Genomic DNA, 17,101 nt, shown 5'->3' with positions numbered 1-17,101 from the left:
TTCAGGTGCAATATCCTAACACTTCAAGCAGGGTGCAAGGTCACCGAATTCAAGTGCAGTTTCATACCACTTAAAGCAGGGTCCAAGTCCACCAAATTCAAGTGCAGTTTCCTACCACTTCAAGCATGGTGCAAGGCCACCAAATGCAATTGCAGTATCCAACCCCTTCAAGCAGGGTGCAGGGCCACCAAACTCAAGTGCAGTTTCCTACCACTGCAAGCAAGGTGCAAAGCCACCAAACTCGTGCAGTTTCATGCCACTTCAAGCAGGGTGTAAGGCCACCAAATTCAAGTGCAGTTCCATACCATTTCAAGCAGGGTGCAAGGCCACCAAATTCAAGTGCAGTTTCCGATCACTTCAAGCAGGGTGCAAGGCCACCAAATTCAACTGCAGTTTTGTACCACTTCAAACAGGGTGCAAGTCCACCAAATTCAAGTGCAGTTTCATGCCATATCAAGCACGGTGCAAGGCCACCAAATTCAAGTGGTTTCATGCCACTTCAAGCAGGGTGCAATGCCACCAAAGTCAAGTGCAGTTTAATGCCACCAAGCAGGTTGACGGCTACCAAATTCAAGTGCAGTTTCATACCACTTCAAGCAGGGTGCAAAGCCACCAAATTCAATGCAGTTTCATGCCACTTCAAACAGGGTGAAAGGTCAAGGGAGGAGGCTTGGCCTTTATGGCATGATTGAGAGGAGAGCGATTCTCAATTGTTTTAAAACACTAATAACACTTTTATTTTTCATTTCATCAGGTGCAGAATCCGCTGCACCTGATGAGTGGAGGGGGACTGAGTAAGATGGCGAAAAACTCACAGCCGTAAGTGGTAGCGTTTTATCTAAAACCAATATACAGGAAATTGTCAAGTTCAGACTTTTAATCATTTGCCATTCCAAACCAACCACCACCAACCATTTGCTGTGCTTTATTTCAAACCAATCACATTTTCATTTTCAAACCACATTAAGGGCACTCAAGGTCAGTAAAACCACACTTACAGATTAGTAGACATGTGTTCAGTGTTATTCACATCTCAGACTGAGAGACGTGACCCTCTCGCTCCCCCATCTTGCAGAGACTGACTGAGGCACTCAACACTTCTGAGTTTTATAGTCCCTCCGGAAGTGGCCTTCAGGAGAGAGAATCTCAACATTTTTTAAACACTAATAACACTTTTATTTTTCATCGATGGGAAAAATTCTCTTGTCCTGCAGTTCAGAAAATTCAAGTGGAATCAGTTTGCATTGGAGCTAAGAAACAGCAAGATCAAAAACCATTGACAGGAATCGAACTGCTAATGGTTGTATAGAGCATGGTGTCAGGTAATTAGAAGGGCATCTAACGGGTAATATAGTAATCATATGGGACTAAAATTAACATGTAGACTGGGCAAACAAATTGAGTTGTAGTAGCCAGCAACCTTTTACCATTTATGGAAATACCTTGGATAAAGGGAGGACAAAGTAATTTTTTTGATATAAGCAAAGTTATGCATGAAAGTAAAATGAAAGAAGGAAGTGCAAATGGATATGGATAGGTTATGGGGAAAGAGCGACACAGGAAAAAGAGGAGGAAGGGTATATTGCAATTGGAGAATTCCATGTTCGTAGCATTGGGTTGGAAGATTGTTAGAGTATTTGTAACATAGTCATAGAGTTATTTAGGACGGAAATGGGCCCTTCAGCTCAACTCGTCCATGCCGACCAAGGTGTCATCTAAATTACCCCCATTTGCCCACATCTGGCCCATACGTTTCTAAACGGTCTTCGTCTTAACGTTTCCTATCCAAATGTCCTTTAAATGATGTTCTTCTTCTTCTTGTGTATGACGTGCACAGCCTAAAGTTGTAGGGCAACTTGTTCTATTTGATCTTATTTGATTGTTCACGCCGGGTTGATTGCATTCGTCGAAACAGAGTGGACCACATGAAGGTTGCAATCTTCCACCCTTAAATGATGTTATTGTACCTGCAATCCAGCATGTATAAAACTACTTTGAAAGAACATTTCTTTTGTGCATAATGCAGCCTGGTACATCATTCTATTTCTGCTACAACCAAGGAACTGATTGTGGACTTTGGAAGGAGTAGGATGGGGACCCACAGTCCCGTTTATATCAACAGGTCAATGGTTGTAAGGGTCAAGAGTTTCAAATTCCTGGGTGTGCACATCTCAGAAGATCTTTCCTGGTTCGAGAACACTGATGCAATTATCAAGAAAGCACATCAGCGCATCTACTTCCTGAGAAGATTACGGAGAGTCGGTTTGTCAAGGAGGACTCTCTAACTTCTACAGGTACATAGTAGGGAGCATGCTGACCGGTTGCATCGTGGCTTGGTTCGGCAACTTGAGCGCCCTGGAGAGGAAGAGACTACAAAAAGTAGTAAACACTGCCCAGTCCATCATCAGCTCTGACCTTCCTTCCATCGAGGGGATTTATCGAAGTCGCTGCCTCAAAAAGGCTGGCAGTATCATCAAAGACCCACACCATCCTGGCCACACTCTCATCTCCCTGCTACCTTCAGGTAGAAGGTACAGGAGCCTGAAGACTGCAACGAACAGGTTCAGGAATAGCTACTTCCCCACAGCTATCAGGCTATTAAACCTGGCTCGGACAAAACTCTGAGCATTATAACCCATTATATGTTATTTGCACTTTATCAGTTTATTTATTCATGTGTTTTGTAGTAAATGCCTATTATGTTCTGTGTGCTGAAGCAAAGCAAGAATTTCATTGTCCTATCAGGGACACATGACAATAAACTTGAACTTGAACTTGAACTACATGATAGCTATGTGTTTTTGTGCCGGCCTTTGGTCATTGTTTTGCAAAGAACAGACCTTTGAGAATCCTCCCCAACTTTAGTTCAACAACTAATCTTAAAAAAAATGGTAACAGCCTATTTATTTCAATATCTGCCTCAAGCACACATTTACATCTGAAAGTGAAAATAAAAACAAGTTTAGGTGTAGTCTTTATGTCCAAATGTTCTTGTGCGTTTATAATTTTAGTGCGTGTAATAATGTCAGTGCACCATGATGTAGTGATCTGCTCGGGTATAAAATTGGGGCTGCAGCTGCCCTGATTTGAAACTATCTCAAATACTTGTGGGTTTGAACTTGAACCTTGGTGTTGTAGTCTCAGGCATACTGTTCACATGTAGTAATTCTGGGCCACAGCGTTGGGATGACATACCAGCCCATCCTGACCCAAGTATTGTATTGGAAGATGGATGCTACACATATGGCCAGGTCCCATGAGGTGAAGTTTATTTTACACAGTGACCAACATTTGGGGTAATTCATTCTGCGAGATTTTGTTAACACAATGTGCTCTTTACATAGAAACATAGAAACATAGAAAATAGGTGCAGGAGTAGGCCATTCGGCCCTTCAAGCCTGCACCACCATTCAATATGATCATGGCTGATCATCCAACTCAGTATCCTGTACCTGCCTTCTCTCCATACCCCCTGATCCCTTTAGCCACAAGGGCCACATCTAACTCCCTCTTAAATATAGCCAATGAACTGGCCTCAACTACCTTCTGTGGCAGAGAATTCCAGAGATTCTCCACTCTCTGTGTGAAAAATGTTTTTCTCATCTCGGTCCTAAAAGATTTCCACCTTATCCTTAAACTGTGACCCCTTGTTCTGGACTTCCCCAACATCGGGAACAATCTTCCTGCATCTAGCCTGTCCAACCCCATATTTGCAATTTTCGCTTTTATTTCACTTCAAGGATTTGGTTGTTAATTATATTAAAATCTGTTTAGCAAATGTTGCCTGAAGGCTTCTCCAGATAACTTAAATTACAGCAAGTGTTGGAGATGCAACGATAATTATCCGAATTGTTATTTTTATGTTTTAGCCTTTCTCCTCCATACTACAATGAGAGCCATCTTCCAATTAAAAATCTGCACACAGGCTGATTAAGGGTGTCTGGCATATCAGCCAAGACCTGGAAACTGGAGCCGACAGTTAGGATGAAGTGGGCTAAAGGATCTATTCCTGTACAGTGAATCTAGTGTTTGAAATCTAGACTTCAAAGCTAATGAAGCTATGGAGATGCAGAAACTGCAGATGCTGGAATCTTGAGCTAAACACAAAGTGGTGGAGTAAAGGGCATGTCCCACTTGGACAACCTAATCCACGAGTTTAGAAGACCCTAGACGAGTTGAAAAAAATGTCAAGGTCGTGTTGACTCGCTGAAGTAAAAGACCTCCTATGACCTCCGACGACTTTGTCTACGACCTCCTACGACCCCCCTCGACCTCAGTCTACCACACCTAGCTACGAGTGGAAAATGATCACATGATAAAATGATGCCATGTTTGCATTTTTTTCTCGGGCCAGTTACCGACCTACGACTACTATCACAACCTACTTTGACCTACATTACGATCTACCTACGAGTAAAAAGTATCAATTTTTTCCATGTCAACCTTTTTTTTACTCGTGGACATTCTTTATCAGGCTGGAAAAAACAGAGCGACCTACTTGAGGCCACAAGTACGTGGAGACCACTCACGAGCATGAGGAAAAGTTACGAAAGGTGGAGTAAACAAAAAAAGCTAGAGATGAAACCACAAAAGGGGGTCAGAGAAGGAGAGAAATGGTTATATCTGGAAGGGAAGATGAGGGTGGGGAGATGGGAAAAAGGGGAAGAAATATGGGAGAAATATGTATGCACCGAGATGCAGGGGTGCAGGAATGGGAGAGATGTTGGGGGTCTTGCTTAAAATTAGAGAATTCAGTGTTCCAACCATTGGGTGTAAGCTACCCAAGAGGAATATGAGTTGCTGTTCCTCCAGTTGTCATGTGGCCTCACTCTGGCAATGGAGGACCCTAAGAACACAAATGTCAAGCTTTGTCACTCCACCCATCTGCCAATCAAAACCCCTCACCTATATCCACCCAACACTTAACAGGCTTTGTCCCATCCTCATCTTTCTTTGCCAGCCTTCACCCCCGACTATCTGTCTGAAATTGACCCATGGCCCTCCATATCCTTCCTTTCCATAGATCTGTACAACGTCTTTCTAAGGTAGTGCTTATGCTACTACCATCAGCAGTTGTATCATCAATGAAACCCTTTGGATTTACTTTCACCTTACTTGCCAAAGCAACCTCATATCTTTTAGCTTTTCTAATTTCTTTCTTAAGATTCTTTTTACATTCTTTATACTCCTCAAGCACCTCATTTGCTCCATGCTGCCTATAATTATTGTAGATCTCTCTCTTTTTCAGAACCAAGTGTTCCTCAAAAAATTCCAAAAGACTAGTCAAGTATGATTTCCCCTTCATAAATCCATGCTGACTTTACCTGTCAGAGTCTTGCATTAAAATAATGCATTTTAATCCAACGGTCTTTACTTGCTCCCTGCCATACTCCTATCTGCTTGTAAAATGAACATTCTGAAGCTAACAGATGGCACAATGGGCTAAGTGTTCGGCTGGCAACCGGAAGGTAGCCGGTTCGAATCCCGCTTGGAGTGCATACTGTCGTTGTGTCCTTGGGCAAGACACTTCACCCACCTTTGCCTGTGTGTGAATGTGTGTGAGTGATTGGTGGTGGTCGGAGGGGCCGTAGGCGCAGATTGGCAGTCATGCTTCCATCAGTCTGCCCCAGGGCAGCTGTGGCTACAGAAGTAGCTTACCACCACCGAGTGTGACTGAGGAGTGAATGAATAAAGCGATGTAAAGCGCCTTGAGTATTAGAAAGGCGCTATATAAATCCCATCCATTATTATTATTATTAAGTTGTATCAAATTCCACACCACAGCTTTGGATCCCACCTCCCCGCCAATCGAGATTAAACCATTCCAAGTATTAACAGCAAAACTGCCCATTGGTCCCTTTTCAGTTCTGGTGGAACCCATTCCAAAAACAGAAAATACTGGTAAAACTCAGCATCAGTGGAAAGAGAAACAGTCAACAGTCTGAAGAAGGGTTTCGGCACCAAAACGTTGCCCATTTCCTTCGCCAGTCTGAAGAAGGGTTTCGGCCCGAAACGTTGCGTATTTCCTTCGCTCCATAGATGCTGCTGCACCAACTGAGTTTCTCCAGCATTTTTGTGTACAGTCAACATTTAAGGTCGATGCCCATTCAACAGAATCAGTAACGAGAGAGATGCAAGGTAGTTTTCATTGGATGAGGAGGTGAGGGAAGGATGTGTAAAGCGAAGGAATGAATGCGATGTGTTTAATTGAAATGGCTTCATGGCTGCAGTTACCAGCACATTAAGACTCTTTGTCTGGGTAATGAATTGTCAATGTTGTGGTCAGACCAAACCGGCTAGAACTGATGAGTTAGAAAAAAAATTGACTTGACATGATGAAAATGGAATATTCTGGACAATCTATGCAGGATAGGCAGATTATGTGGAAAGAGACACAGTTAACTTTCCAGATGAGGGACATGCACTCAGAGAGAAATATGAAGCATTCCACGTTATACATCACACCATTTACCTGGCACTGAACTAGAAGTTGCAAATGAACCATTTCGAATATGTGCCTGGAATAGAACTTAGATCCCAAATCTTCTGATCTGTGTGCTGCGGAAACATGTTTGTCAGCATACCAATATTCCACAGAAGATAAATGACAGATAAGTGCAGCAAACACCAGTATAGCAGTTGTTTCCTGCCAGCTCAACAGCAAAAAGATATTTTGCAGAGACATGCTGTGCCTCTGCAGAATATGGCCAGTACTTTTTACATTCAATGTTAAAAATATCAGTGTCACCTTCTCATAAGACATCTCCTAATTGTGTGTTGGGAACACTGCTTATTGAACATGATCATTTCTGCAAGATGGTGTGTTATTAGAATACATATATTAAGATTCATAACCAACTGCCTCAAGTCCTCGTGAAAGCCAATCGTGGCCTTTGTTTTGAAAGAGTTCTAAATGTCAACGGTCGGAGAAAATCCATTAAATTGGTAAATTAGGATTTACCATTTTTAGGTTCCCCAAAAAGTTAATCTGCAAGTCGAATCAGTAGTAAGCAAGGCAAATGCAATGGTAACATTTATTTTGAAAGGACTGGAATATAAAAACAGGAATATAATGCTGTGGCTATTCAATGCACAGGTGTGACTGCATTTGGAGTATTGTGAGCAGTTTGAGGCCTCATATCTGAGGAAGGATGTGCTGGCTTTGGAGAGGGTCCAGTGCGGGTTTACAAGAATGATCCCAGGAATGATTGATTAACATCTGATGAGAGTTTGACAGCACTGGGCCTGTACTTGCTGGAATTTAGGATGAAGGAGGATCCCATTGAAACGTACCAAATAGTGAAAAGCCCAGCGGAGTGGATGTGGAGAGTATGGTTCCACTAATGGGATAGTTGAGGACCAGTGGCTTTAGCCTCCGAATAAATGGACACATCTTGAGAAAGGTGATGAGGAGGAATTTCTTTAGTCAGTGGATGGTGAATCAGTGGAATTAATTGCCATAGAAGACTGTGAAGGGCGCCAATGGATAATTTTAAGGAAGAGATTGATAGATGCTCGATTAGTACGGGTGTCAGGGTTTATGGGGAGGGGGAGGAGAATGGGCTTGAAAGGGAAAGATAGATCAGCCATGATTGAATGATGGAGTAGACTTGATGTGCCGAATGTCCTAATTCAGCTCCAATGACTTATGAAATTATGAAACTTCTGAACTATTGCCCTTAATTCAAGGGGTCCGATCCATGGAAGCGTCAAGTTGGAATGGAAAGATCAAATTTCTATTAAATAATTGAAGCAGCAGCAAAAAATGGTAATGATGAAAAATACAGCAAATATAAATAATTATACAGAAACTTCATCCCCGAGTCAGACGTGAACCAGAAGTCGATAGGGCATTACTTTCAACAAATGTTTTATTCTTTATATATAAATGACCGAAATGTACATGTAGATGGGTTTGTGAATAAGTTGGTGGACTACACCAAAATTAGACATTACATATAATGAGGAATTCTGTTAGAAGATCCAGAGGGATCCAGATCAGCTGCAGAAACGGGTTGAGAAATGGCAAGTGGACTTTGAATGCAGTAAGAGATTATACAGTTAACGGCAAGATCCTTAACAGCATTGATATACAGAGTGATCTTCGAGTCCAAGTTCATAGTTCGCAGAAGGAGGCAGCACAAGTAGATAAAGAAGGTGGTAAAGATGGTGTACGGTATGCTTGCCTTCATAGCAAGTAGCATTGAATACAAGAGTCAGGAAATCATGATGCCCCTGCATAGGGCTTTGGTTTGGCCGCATTTGGAGTATTGTGTGCAGGTATGGTTGCCCCATTGCAGGAACTATGTGGAGGTTTTGGAGCGGATGAACAGCAGCTTTACCAGAATGGTGCCTAAATTAGTTTAGTTGTTAGCTTGTAGATAACCTTGCCAGAGAAAAGGAAACTGTGGAATTGGTTTTGTGTAATGAACCGGATTTGATTAGGGAATTTAAGGTAATGGAAGCACTAGGAGATAGTGAAAATAAGGTGATAAAATTCAACCATCAATTTGAGAGGGAGAAGATGAAATTGGATGTGTCAGTAATACTATTGAGGAATGGTGATCACAGAAGCATGAGGCAGGAGATGGCAAAAGTTGATTGGAAAGGGACCTGAGCTGGAGCGACAATGGAACAGCAATGGCAGGAATTTCAGGGAATAATTCAGAAGATGCAGGATCTTTTCATTCCGAAGAGGAAGAAAGATTCTAAGAGGAAAATGAGATGACGGTGGTGACAAGGGAAGTCAGAGGCAGTAAAAAACTAAAAGAAAAGGGATAACACATTGAAAAGATAAGTAGAAAGCTAGAGAATTAGGAAGCTTTTAAAAAACAACAGAAGGTAACTAAAAAGGCAATATGGGGGAAAAGATGAAATATGAATGCAAGCTTGCTAATAATAATAAAGAGGATAACAAAAGTATCTTCAGATGCATAAAGTGTAAGAAAGAGGCAAGAGTGGACATTGGACCACTGGAAAATTATGCTGGAGAAGTGATCATGGGGAATAAAGAAATGGTAGATGAATTGAATACGTTTTTTGCATCAGTCTTCACAGTGGAAGGCACCAGCAATGTGCCTGAAATACAAGAGAGTTAGGAGGTAAAAGTTAGCGTAGTGGCTATTACCAAGGAGAAGGTGCTTGGGAAGCTGAAAGGTCTAAAGGTGGATAAGATGGACTGCACCCCAGGGTTCTGATAGAGGTGGCTTTAGAGATTTGAGGCATTGGTAGTGATATTTCAAGAATAACTAAAATCAGGAATGCTTCCAGTCGATGGGAAAATTGTAAATATTACTCCGCTATTCAATACTGGAGCAAAAAAAGTGGAAACACTTGTCCGGTTATCCTGACTTCAGTGGTTGGTAAGATTAGCGAGTCCATTACAAAGGATGAGGATTATGCGTACAGTACTTAAAAACACATGATAAAATAAGCCGAAGTTAGCATGGTTTGGTGAAAAGGAGATCTAGCCTGACGAGCCTGTTGGAATTCTTTGAGGGATTAACTAGCAGGATAGACAAAGGAAAGTCAGTGGATGTTGTTTACCGGGATTTTGAGTAGGCCTTTGATAAAATGCCATGCGTGAAGCTTCGAAAGATGATGAGAGCCCAATGCATCAGGGATTGAGGGAAGATACTAGCATGGATAGCAGGTTGGCTGGAGGACAGAAGGCAAAGAGTAGCAATATAGGTGGCTTTTTCTGGTTGGCTGCCAGTGACTAGCGGTGTTGCGTCTACTAGGTGGAGTGACAGTTCGTGCGGAGAAAGCAGGGCCTCTGCAGACGGACGTAGACTGGTTGGGAGAGATGGTAATGAAGTGGCAGATGGAATACAGTGTAGCAACGTGTTGACTCGTGCATTTGGTCATAGGAATAAAGGCATAGACTATTTTCTAAATGGGGAGAGAATTTCGAAGTGCCCTGGGAGTGCTGGTGCAGAATTTCCAAAAGGATGCAAGTTCAATTGGAGAATGGCGGGGATGAAGTTTCTGTATAATTATTTATGTTCACTGTACTTCTTATCATCACTATTTTTTGCTGATGTTCATAAGTTACAAGAGCAGAATTAGGCCATTCGGCCCATCAAGTCTACTCCGCTATTCAATCATGGCTGATCTATCTTTCCCTCTCAATCCCATTCTCCTGCCTTCTCCCCATAACCCCGAACAGCCATCCTAATCAAGAATCTCTCTATTTCCACCTTTAAAATATCCAGTTGGCTGAGCCAGTCGGGGCTTCACCTCCCTCTAGTGTTGAGAGAGGCTATTGCCCATGCAGGGCCCCAAGCGATGGCTTGTACAGTTTGGGTTCCTTCAGCACATTCAATAATTTCCTCATTAGTTTGGGTGGCCTAAGGTACCACTGCACCCTGGTCCACAGCTCCGCAACTTCCTCACAGTTATGCCGGTCGGGCTGGAGCCAGCAAGTGGCGAGACTCCTTAGTTGGTGCAGCTCAGGTCAGGGAAGTTTGTTGGGGTGGTATTTCCAGTCATGGAATTGTGCCATGACCACGAGGGAGAGGCCAACACATTGCAGTACCTCTGTCTTGGTGGCATCACAGTCTGTAGTCATTGCACAGTAGGTGATAAATAAGCCTGCCGGGTCTCACCACTCAGGTATGGAGCCAAGATGTGCATCCAATTCCTGACATCACCATCCTTCCCTCTCAGCAGTCAGTTGAAATGCGTTTAAAATTGCTTAGGCATGCTTGCACATGCACCCCAGGGCAATGTGCCTTCACTGGCACAAAGCAGCAGTGATTCTGTTATGGGTCTACTCTTGGGTTGCTGCTGTAGTTCTCAGGCAACTCACTGTTATTCAATGCTGGTCTCAAATAAATGCCAGTCAGTCCCTCAGGACCCAGTATTCATGCTCACATTCTCCACCAATGTGACATTGGTCATGACACCACATCAGCAATAAACACACTGAAACACACAGTAAGGTGGACTCACAAAATGCGCTTTATTTCACAAAACAAGATCATCCCTCTTCCACCTCCCTCCCCCCCCCCCCAGGGTTTATAAGAACAAGGATCAGATGAATTGGTCCAATAACCATCAGATCCAACTGTTGCTCATTTGCCCGTGGCTGGGAATTGGAGCGGACCTTAAAGTGGACATGTTGTCACAATATATAAATGACCTGATGTAAATGTAGATGGGTTGTTGAGAATGCTGGTTGACTATACTAATATTGGTGGAGTTGCCGATAGTGAGGAATGCTGCCAGAAGACAGAGCGGGATCAAATGTAAGAAGAGAGTATGCAGTTAATGGCAAGACCCGTAAAAGCATTGGTGTGCAGAGGGATCTTGGAGTCCAATTTCATTGTTTACAGAAGGTGGCAGCAGAAGTAGATAAGGTGGTAAAGGAGATAAATTGTGTGCTTGCCTGCATTGCGAGGGGGATTGAATACAAGAGTCTGGGAGTCACGATGCAGATGTATAGGACTTTGGTTAGGCTACATTCGAAGTATTGTCTGCAGTTCTGGTCGCCCCACTACGGGAAAAACAGTTCATAAGATGTGGAGGTTTTCGAGAGGGTGCAGAGGAGGTTTCCCAGAATGCTACCTGATTAGTTTAGTTTAGTTTATTATTGTTACATACACTCAGGAACAGTGAAAAGCATTTTGTTGCATGCCATCCAGTCAATGAAAAACCTACACATGATTACAATCACGCTGTCCACAGTGTAGAGGTACAAGATAAAGGGGGCAACATTCAGTGCAAGAAAAAGTCTGATAATGTTTATTAAAGATAGTTCAAAGGTCTCCAATGCGGTAGATGGGAGGTCAGGACTGCACTCTCTCTGGTGAAAGGACTTTCCAGTTGCCAGTTGTCAGGGTTTCAATAACTTGAATTTGCTTCGTTGGAATGTCAAAGGTTGAGGGGAGACTTGATAGAAGTAAACAAAATTATGAGAGGCATGGATAGGGTAGATGGTCAGAACCTTTTATCCAAGGGTGGAAAAGTCGAACACTAGAGGTCACAGCTACAAGGTGGGGTGTCTTAGAGTATCTCCGAGTCATACAGCAAAGAAACAGGCCCTTTGACCCAGCTGGCCCATGACAACCAAGGTGCCACATCTACACCTGGCCATGTTTGGCCCATATCCCTCTTAAATGTTCCTTTCCATGTACCTGTGCGTATGTATTTTAAATGTATTGTTTCTGCCTCAATTACAGTACCTCCACCGGCAGCTCATCTCTTGTACCCATCACCCTGTGTTTGGAAAACGTTCCCCTTCAAGTCAAGTCACTTTTATTTCTATAGCACATTTAAAAAACAACTCTCGTTGGCCAAAGTGATTTACATTGGTGGAGATATTAACGTTATACAACATTGGTTCATAGATTAAGTGCATACATAAATACATACATATAGCCCTCTCACCTTCAACCTAATTCTCTGGTTCATGATTCCCCTACTCTGGGTAATAGACAATCCATCCTATCCCCTCATCTATCTATCTATCTATCTATCTATCTATCTATCTATCTATCTATCTATCTATCTATCTATCTATCTATCTATCTATCTATCTATCTATCTATCTATCTATCTATCTATCTATCTATCTATCTATCTATCTATCTATCTATCTATCTATCTATCTATCATATAAAACTCTCGCCCCATCCGTCCGGCTGGCGTCCGGATCCCTTCCTGCCTTTTGATTCGTTCCCGCCGTGCGATGTCACAATGCCCGATGCTCGCAGACGTCCAATCGCGATGCCCGACGCTCGCAAACGTCCAATCGGAACGGATCCATTTACATGTATGTCTTCCGGCCGCATTTCTTCCTTTGATTCCCTGCAACTCCGAAACCGGACGCAGAATCGCCGACGTCTTTTCCATTTCGGTAGAGATTTCACTTTTCTTTCTAAGTATCTGCTACTCATTACATTTCGTCGTGTTTAAGTACACGTTTTTAATGAAATCCTTACCCCCCACCCCCCCCCCAATATTTCAAAACTAAACTGGCTTCACACCCACAGAAGCTTCAGCAGCCCCTGCTGAACGTTCCATCGTGTGATGTCACAATGCCCAATGTTCACATATGTCCAATCGGAATGGATTCATTTACATATGCCTATGCAGGAGCACCAGCCAATGGTGAACGTTCCATCGTGTGATGTCACAATGCCCAATGCTCAAAGACATCGTTGCCATAGAGAGGGAGTACAGAGAAGGTTCACCAGACTGATTCCTGGGATGTCAGAACTTTCATATGAAGAAAAACTGGATAGACTCGCCTTGTACTCGCTAGATTTTAGAAGATTAAGGGGGTATCTTATAGAGACGTATAAAATTCTTAAGTGGTTGGACGGGCTAGATGCAGAAAGATTGTTCCGGATGTTGGGGAAGACCAGAACAAGGGGTCAAAGTTTAAGGATAAGGGGAAAAGCAGAATCGCCGACATCTTTTCCATTTCGGTAGAGATTTCACTTTTCTTTCAAAGTATCCGCTCCTCATTACATTCCGTCGTGTTTAAGTACACGGTTTTAATCAATTCCTTCTCCCCCACCCCCCAGTTTTTCAAAAATAAACTGGCTTCTCACCCATACAAGCAGCCATTTCGGTAGACATTTCACTTTCCCTTCCAGCTATCCACTCCTCATTACATTTCGTTATGTTTATGTCCATTTTTTTCATTAAAACCTTCCCCCCCCCCCCCCCCCTCACTCATTTTGTCGCCTCCTGCTGGCCAGCGACCATAACGGCTGCTGGCGCCCTCAGCACAACCTCAAGCGACGCCATTTAAAAACGGCCTTTCGGGAACGGCTCTACTTCGAGGACCACGTCTCCCGTGGGGGCTACGGGTAGGCAACGGCTGCGTTGGGGCTCTATGTGTGGGGATGCTTCGTGTGTGTGATGCCGCCCCGCCCCCCCCCCCCCCCCCCCCCCCCGCGTTGCCAGGACGGACCCGACTTCGACGACTTCAAGATACGCTATTTTAAGAAGGCCGGGACCCAACTTCGACGACCACGTCTCCCCTGGGGGCTACAGGTAGGGTACGGTCTTTATACACTTTTCCAACTCTGTGTGTGGGGGTGGTTAGTGTGTGTGATGCCGCCCCCCCCCCCCCCAGTGGGGGCTACGGGTAGGGAATGGCTGCGTTGGCTATAGGGATCAGGGGGTATGGTGAGAAGGCAGGTACATCACTCCCCCTACCCCACCCTCCCTCCCCACTCTTCCACTTCTCTCCCCCTTCCCCTCCACTCTCCCTCCCCACTCTTTCCCCTCTCCCCCACCCCTCTCCCTCCCTCCACCCCATCTTCCCCATCCCCCCTTCCCCACATCTCTCTCCCCATCTCTCACCCCCTACCCCGCTCTCCTTTCCCTCCCAAATCTATCCCGTTTCCTCCTCCTCCTCTCCCCTCCCTCCCCTCTTCTCACACCCCCCCCCCCCCCGCAAACGCCGTTGGGGAAACAGACCCAACGGGTCTGCACTTGGTCTAGTTATATATTAAAACTCTCGCCCCATCCGTCCGACATCCGTCCGGCTGCCTTTCTGCCTTTCGATTCGTTCCCGCCGTGCGATGTCACAATGCCCGATGCTCGCAGACGTCCAATCGCAATGCCCGACGCTCGCAGACGTCCAATCGGAATGGATCCATTTACATGTACGGCTTCCGGCCGCATTTCTTCCTTTGATTCCCTGCAACTCCGAAACCAGACGCAGATTCGCCGACGTCTTTTCCATTTCGGTAGAGATTTCGCTTTTCTTTCTAAGTATCCGCTCCTCATAACATTTCGTCGTGTTTAAGTACACGTTTTTAATCAAATCCTTCCCCCCCCCCCCAAAATTTCAAAACTAAACTGTCTTCGCACCCATAGAAGCTGCACCAGCCCCAGCCCCTGCTGAACGTTCCATCGTGTGATGTCACAATGCCCAATGTTCACATATGTCCAATCAGAATGGATTCATTTACATATGCCTTTGCAGGAGCCCCAGCCCCTGGTGAACGTTCCATCGTGTGATGTCACAATGCCCAATGCTCAAATACATTGTTGCCATAGAGGGAGTACAGAGAAGGTTCACCAGTGATTCCTGGAATGTCAGGATTTTCAAATGAAGAAAGACTGGATAGACTCGCCTTGTACTCGCTAGATTTTAGAAGATTGAGGGGGTATCTTATAGAAACGTACAAAATTCTTAAGGGGTTGGACAGGCTAGATGCAGGAAGATTGTTCCAGATGTTGGGGAAGTCCAGAACCAGGGGTCACAGTTTAAGGATAAGGGGTAAATCTTTTAGGACCGAGATGAGAAAAACATTTTTCACACAGAGAGTGGTGAATCTCTGGAATTCACTGGCACAGAAGGTAGTTGAGGCCTGTTCATTGGCTGTATTTAAGAGGGAGTTAGATGTGGCCCTTGTGGCTAAAGGGATCAGGGGGTATGGAGAGAAGGCAGGTACAGGATACTGAGTTGGATGATCAGCCACGATCATATTGTATGTTGGTGCAGGCTCGAAGGGCCGAATGGCCTACTCCTGCACTTAATTTCAATGGTTCTATGTTTCCCTCTCTGCACCCCTCTCCCTCTCTCACCCATCCCTCTCTCCCCCACCCCCCTTCCCTCTCTACGCCACCCCCTTCCCTCTCTCCACCCGCCCCCTTCCTCCTACCCCTCTGTCCCTCTTCCATCACTCCCCCTACCCCTCTCCACCTCCCTCCCCACTCTTCCACCTCTCCCCCTTCCCCCTCCCTCCCCACTCTTTCCCCTCTCTCCCCCACCCCTCTCCCCCTCTCTCCCTCCTCCCCTACCACCCCATCCTCCCCCTCCCCCACATCTCTCTCCCCATCCCCCTCTCTCACCCCCTACCCCGCTCTCCTTTCCCTCCCAAATCTGTCCCGTTTCCTCCACCTCCTCTCCCCTCCCTCCCCTCTTCACATCCCCCCCCCCCCCACCTGTTTGTTTGGGGGGTGGTTAATGTTATTTTTTTGCCGCCGCCCCCCCTCCCCCCCCCCCCCCCCCGCAAAACGCCGTTGGGGAAACAGACCCAACGCGTCTGCACTTGGTCTAGTGATCATATACAACTCTATAATATCACCTCACATCCATGCACTCTCCACAGAATACAGTCCTAGCCTGCCCAATCGGTCCTTATAGCTCAGTCCCTCAAGACCATACAACATCCTTGTTCAGGTAAATCTCTACATTATTTCTAGTTTAACAACACCTTCTATAACTGGGTGACCAACTCTGATCACAATACTACAACTGTGGCCTCACTATTACCTTGTACAGTTGTAACATCCAAACATCTACCCACAAAATCCTGATTGATGAATGCCAAAGTGCCAAAATCCTTTTTGCCCAGCTTATCAACCTGTGCTACCAATTTCAATGAACTATTCACCTGCATTCCGAGATCTCTGTTCTGCAAAACTCCCCAGTCCTGATATTTATAGTGAAGATCCCGCCCAGATTAGAGTTCCCGAAATGCTGTACCTCACATTTATCTGCATTCAACTCTATTAACGATTATTCTGCCCCCTTGCCAACTGATCAAGATCCTGCTGCACTTTTTGACAACTACTTTCACTGTCTACAATACCAGCCACTTTAATGTAATCTGCAAATTTACTTACCATGCCTTGTAGGTTCACATCCAAATTGTAAACCACAAACAGCAGTGGATCCAGCACCAATCCTTGAGGCTCACCACTAATCAGAGTCCACAAGTCCAAAAAACAATGTTCCACCATCACCCTCCGTTTCCTGCCATGAAAATAATTCTCTATGCAGGCCATTAGCTATCTTTGGATCCCATGCGATCTAACCTTCCAGAACAGCCTACCATGCGAGACCTCATCAAATGCCTTGCTGAAATCTATGTAGAAAATGTCTACAGCTCTGCCATCAACCTATATGGTTACATAGAGTCATACAGTGATACAGTGTGGACACATGCCCTTCGGCCCAACTTGCCAACCCAGGCCAAAAATGTCCCAGCTACACTAGTCCCACTTGCTTGCGCTTGGTCTATCTCCCTCCAAACCTGTCTTATCCATGTACCTGTCTAAATCTTTTCCCCTTCACCTTGAACCTATGACATCTGGTCCACGATTCCCATACTCTGGGCAAAAGACAGTG

Source organism: Amblyraja radiata, chromosome 35, assembly GCF_010909765.2.
Source record: "Amblyraja radiata isolate CabotCenter1 chromosome 35, sAmbRad1.1.pri, whole genome shotgun sequence".
NCBI classification, from domain to species: domain Eukaryota; kingdom Metazoa; phylum Chordata; class Chondrichthyes; order Rajiformes; family Rajidae; genus Amblyraja; species Amblyraja radiata.
Note: the sequence above shows the minus strand (reverse complement) of the source record.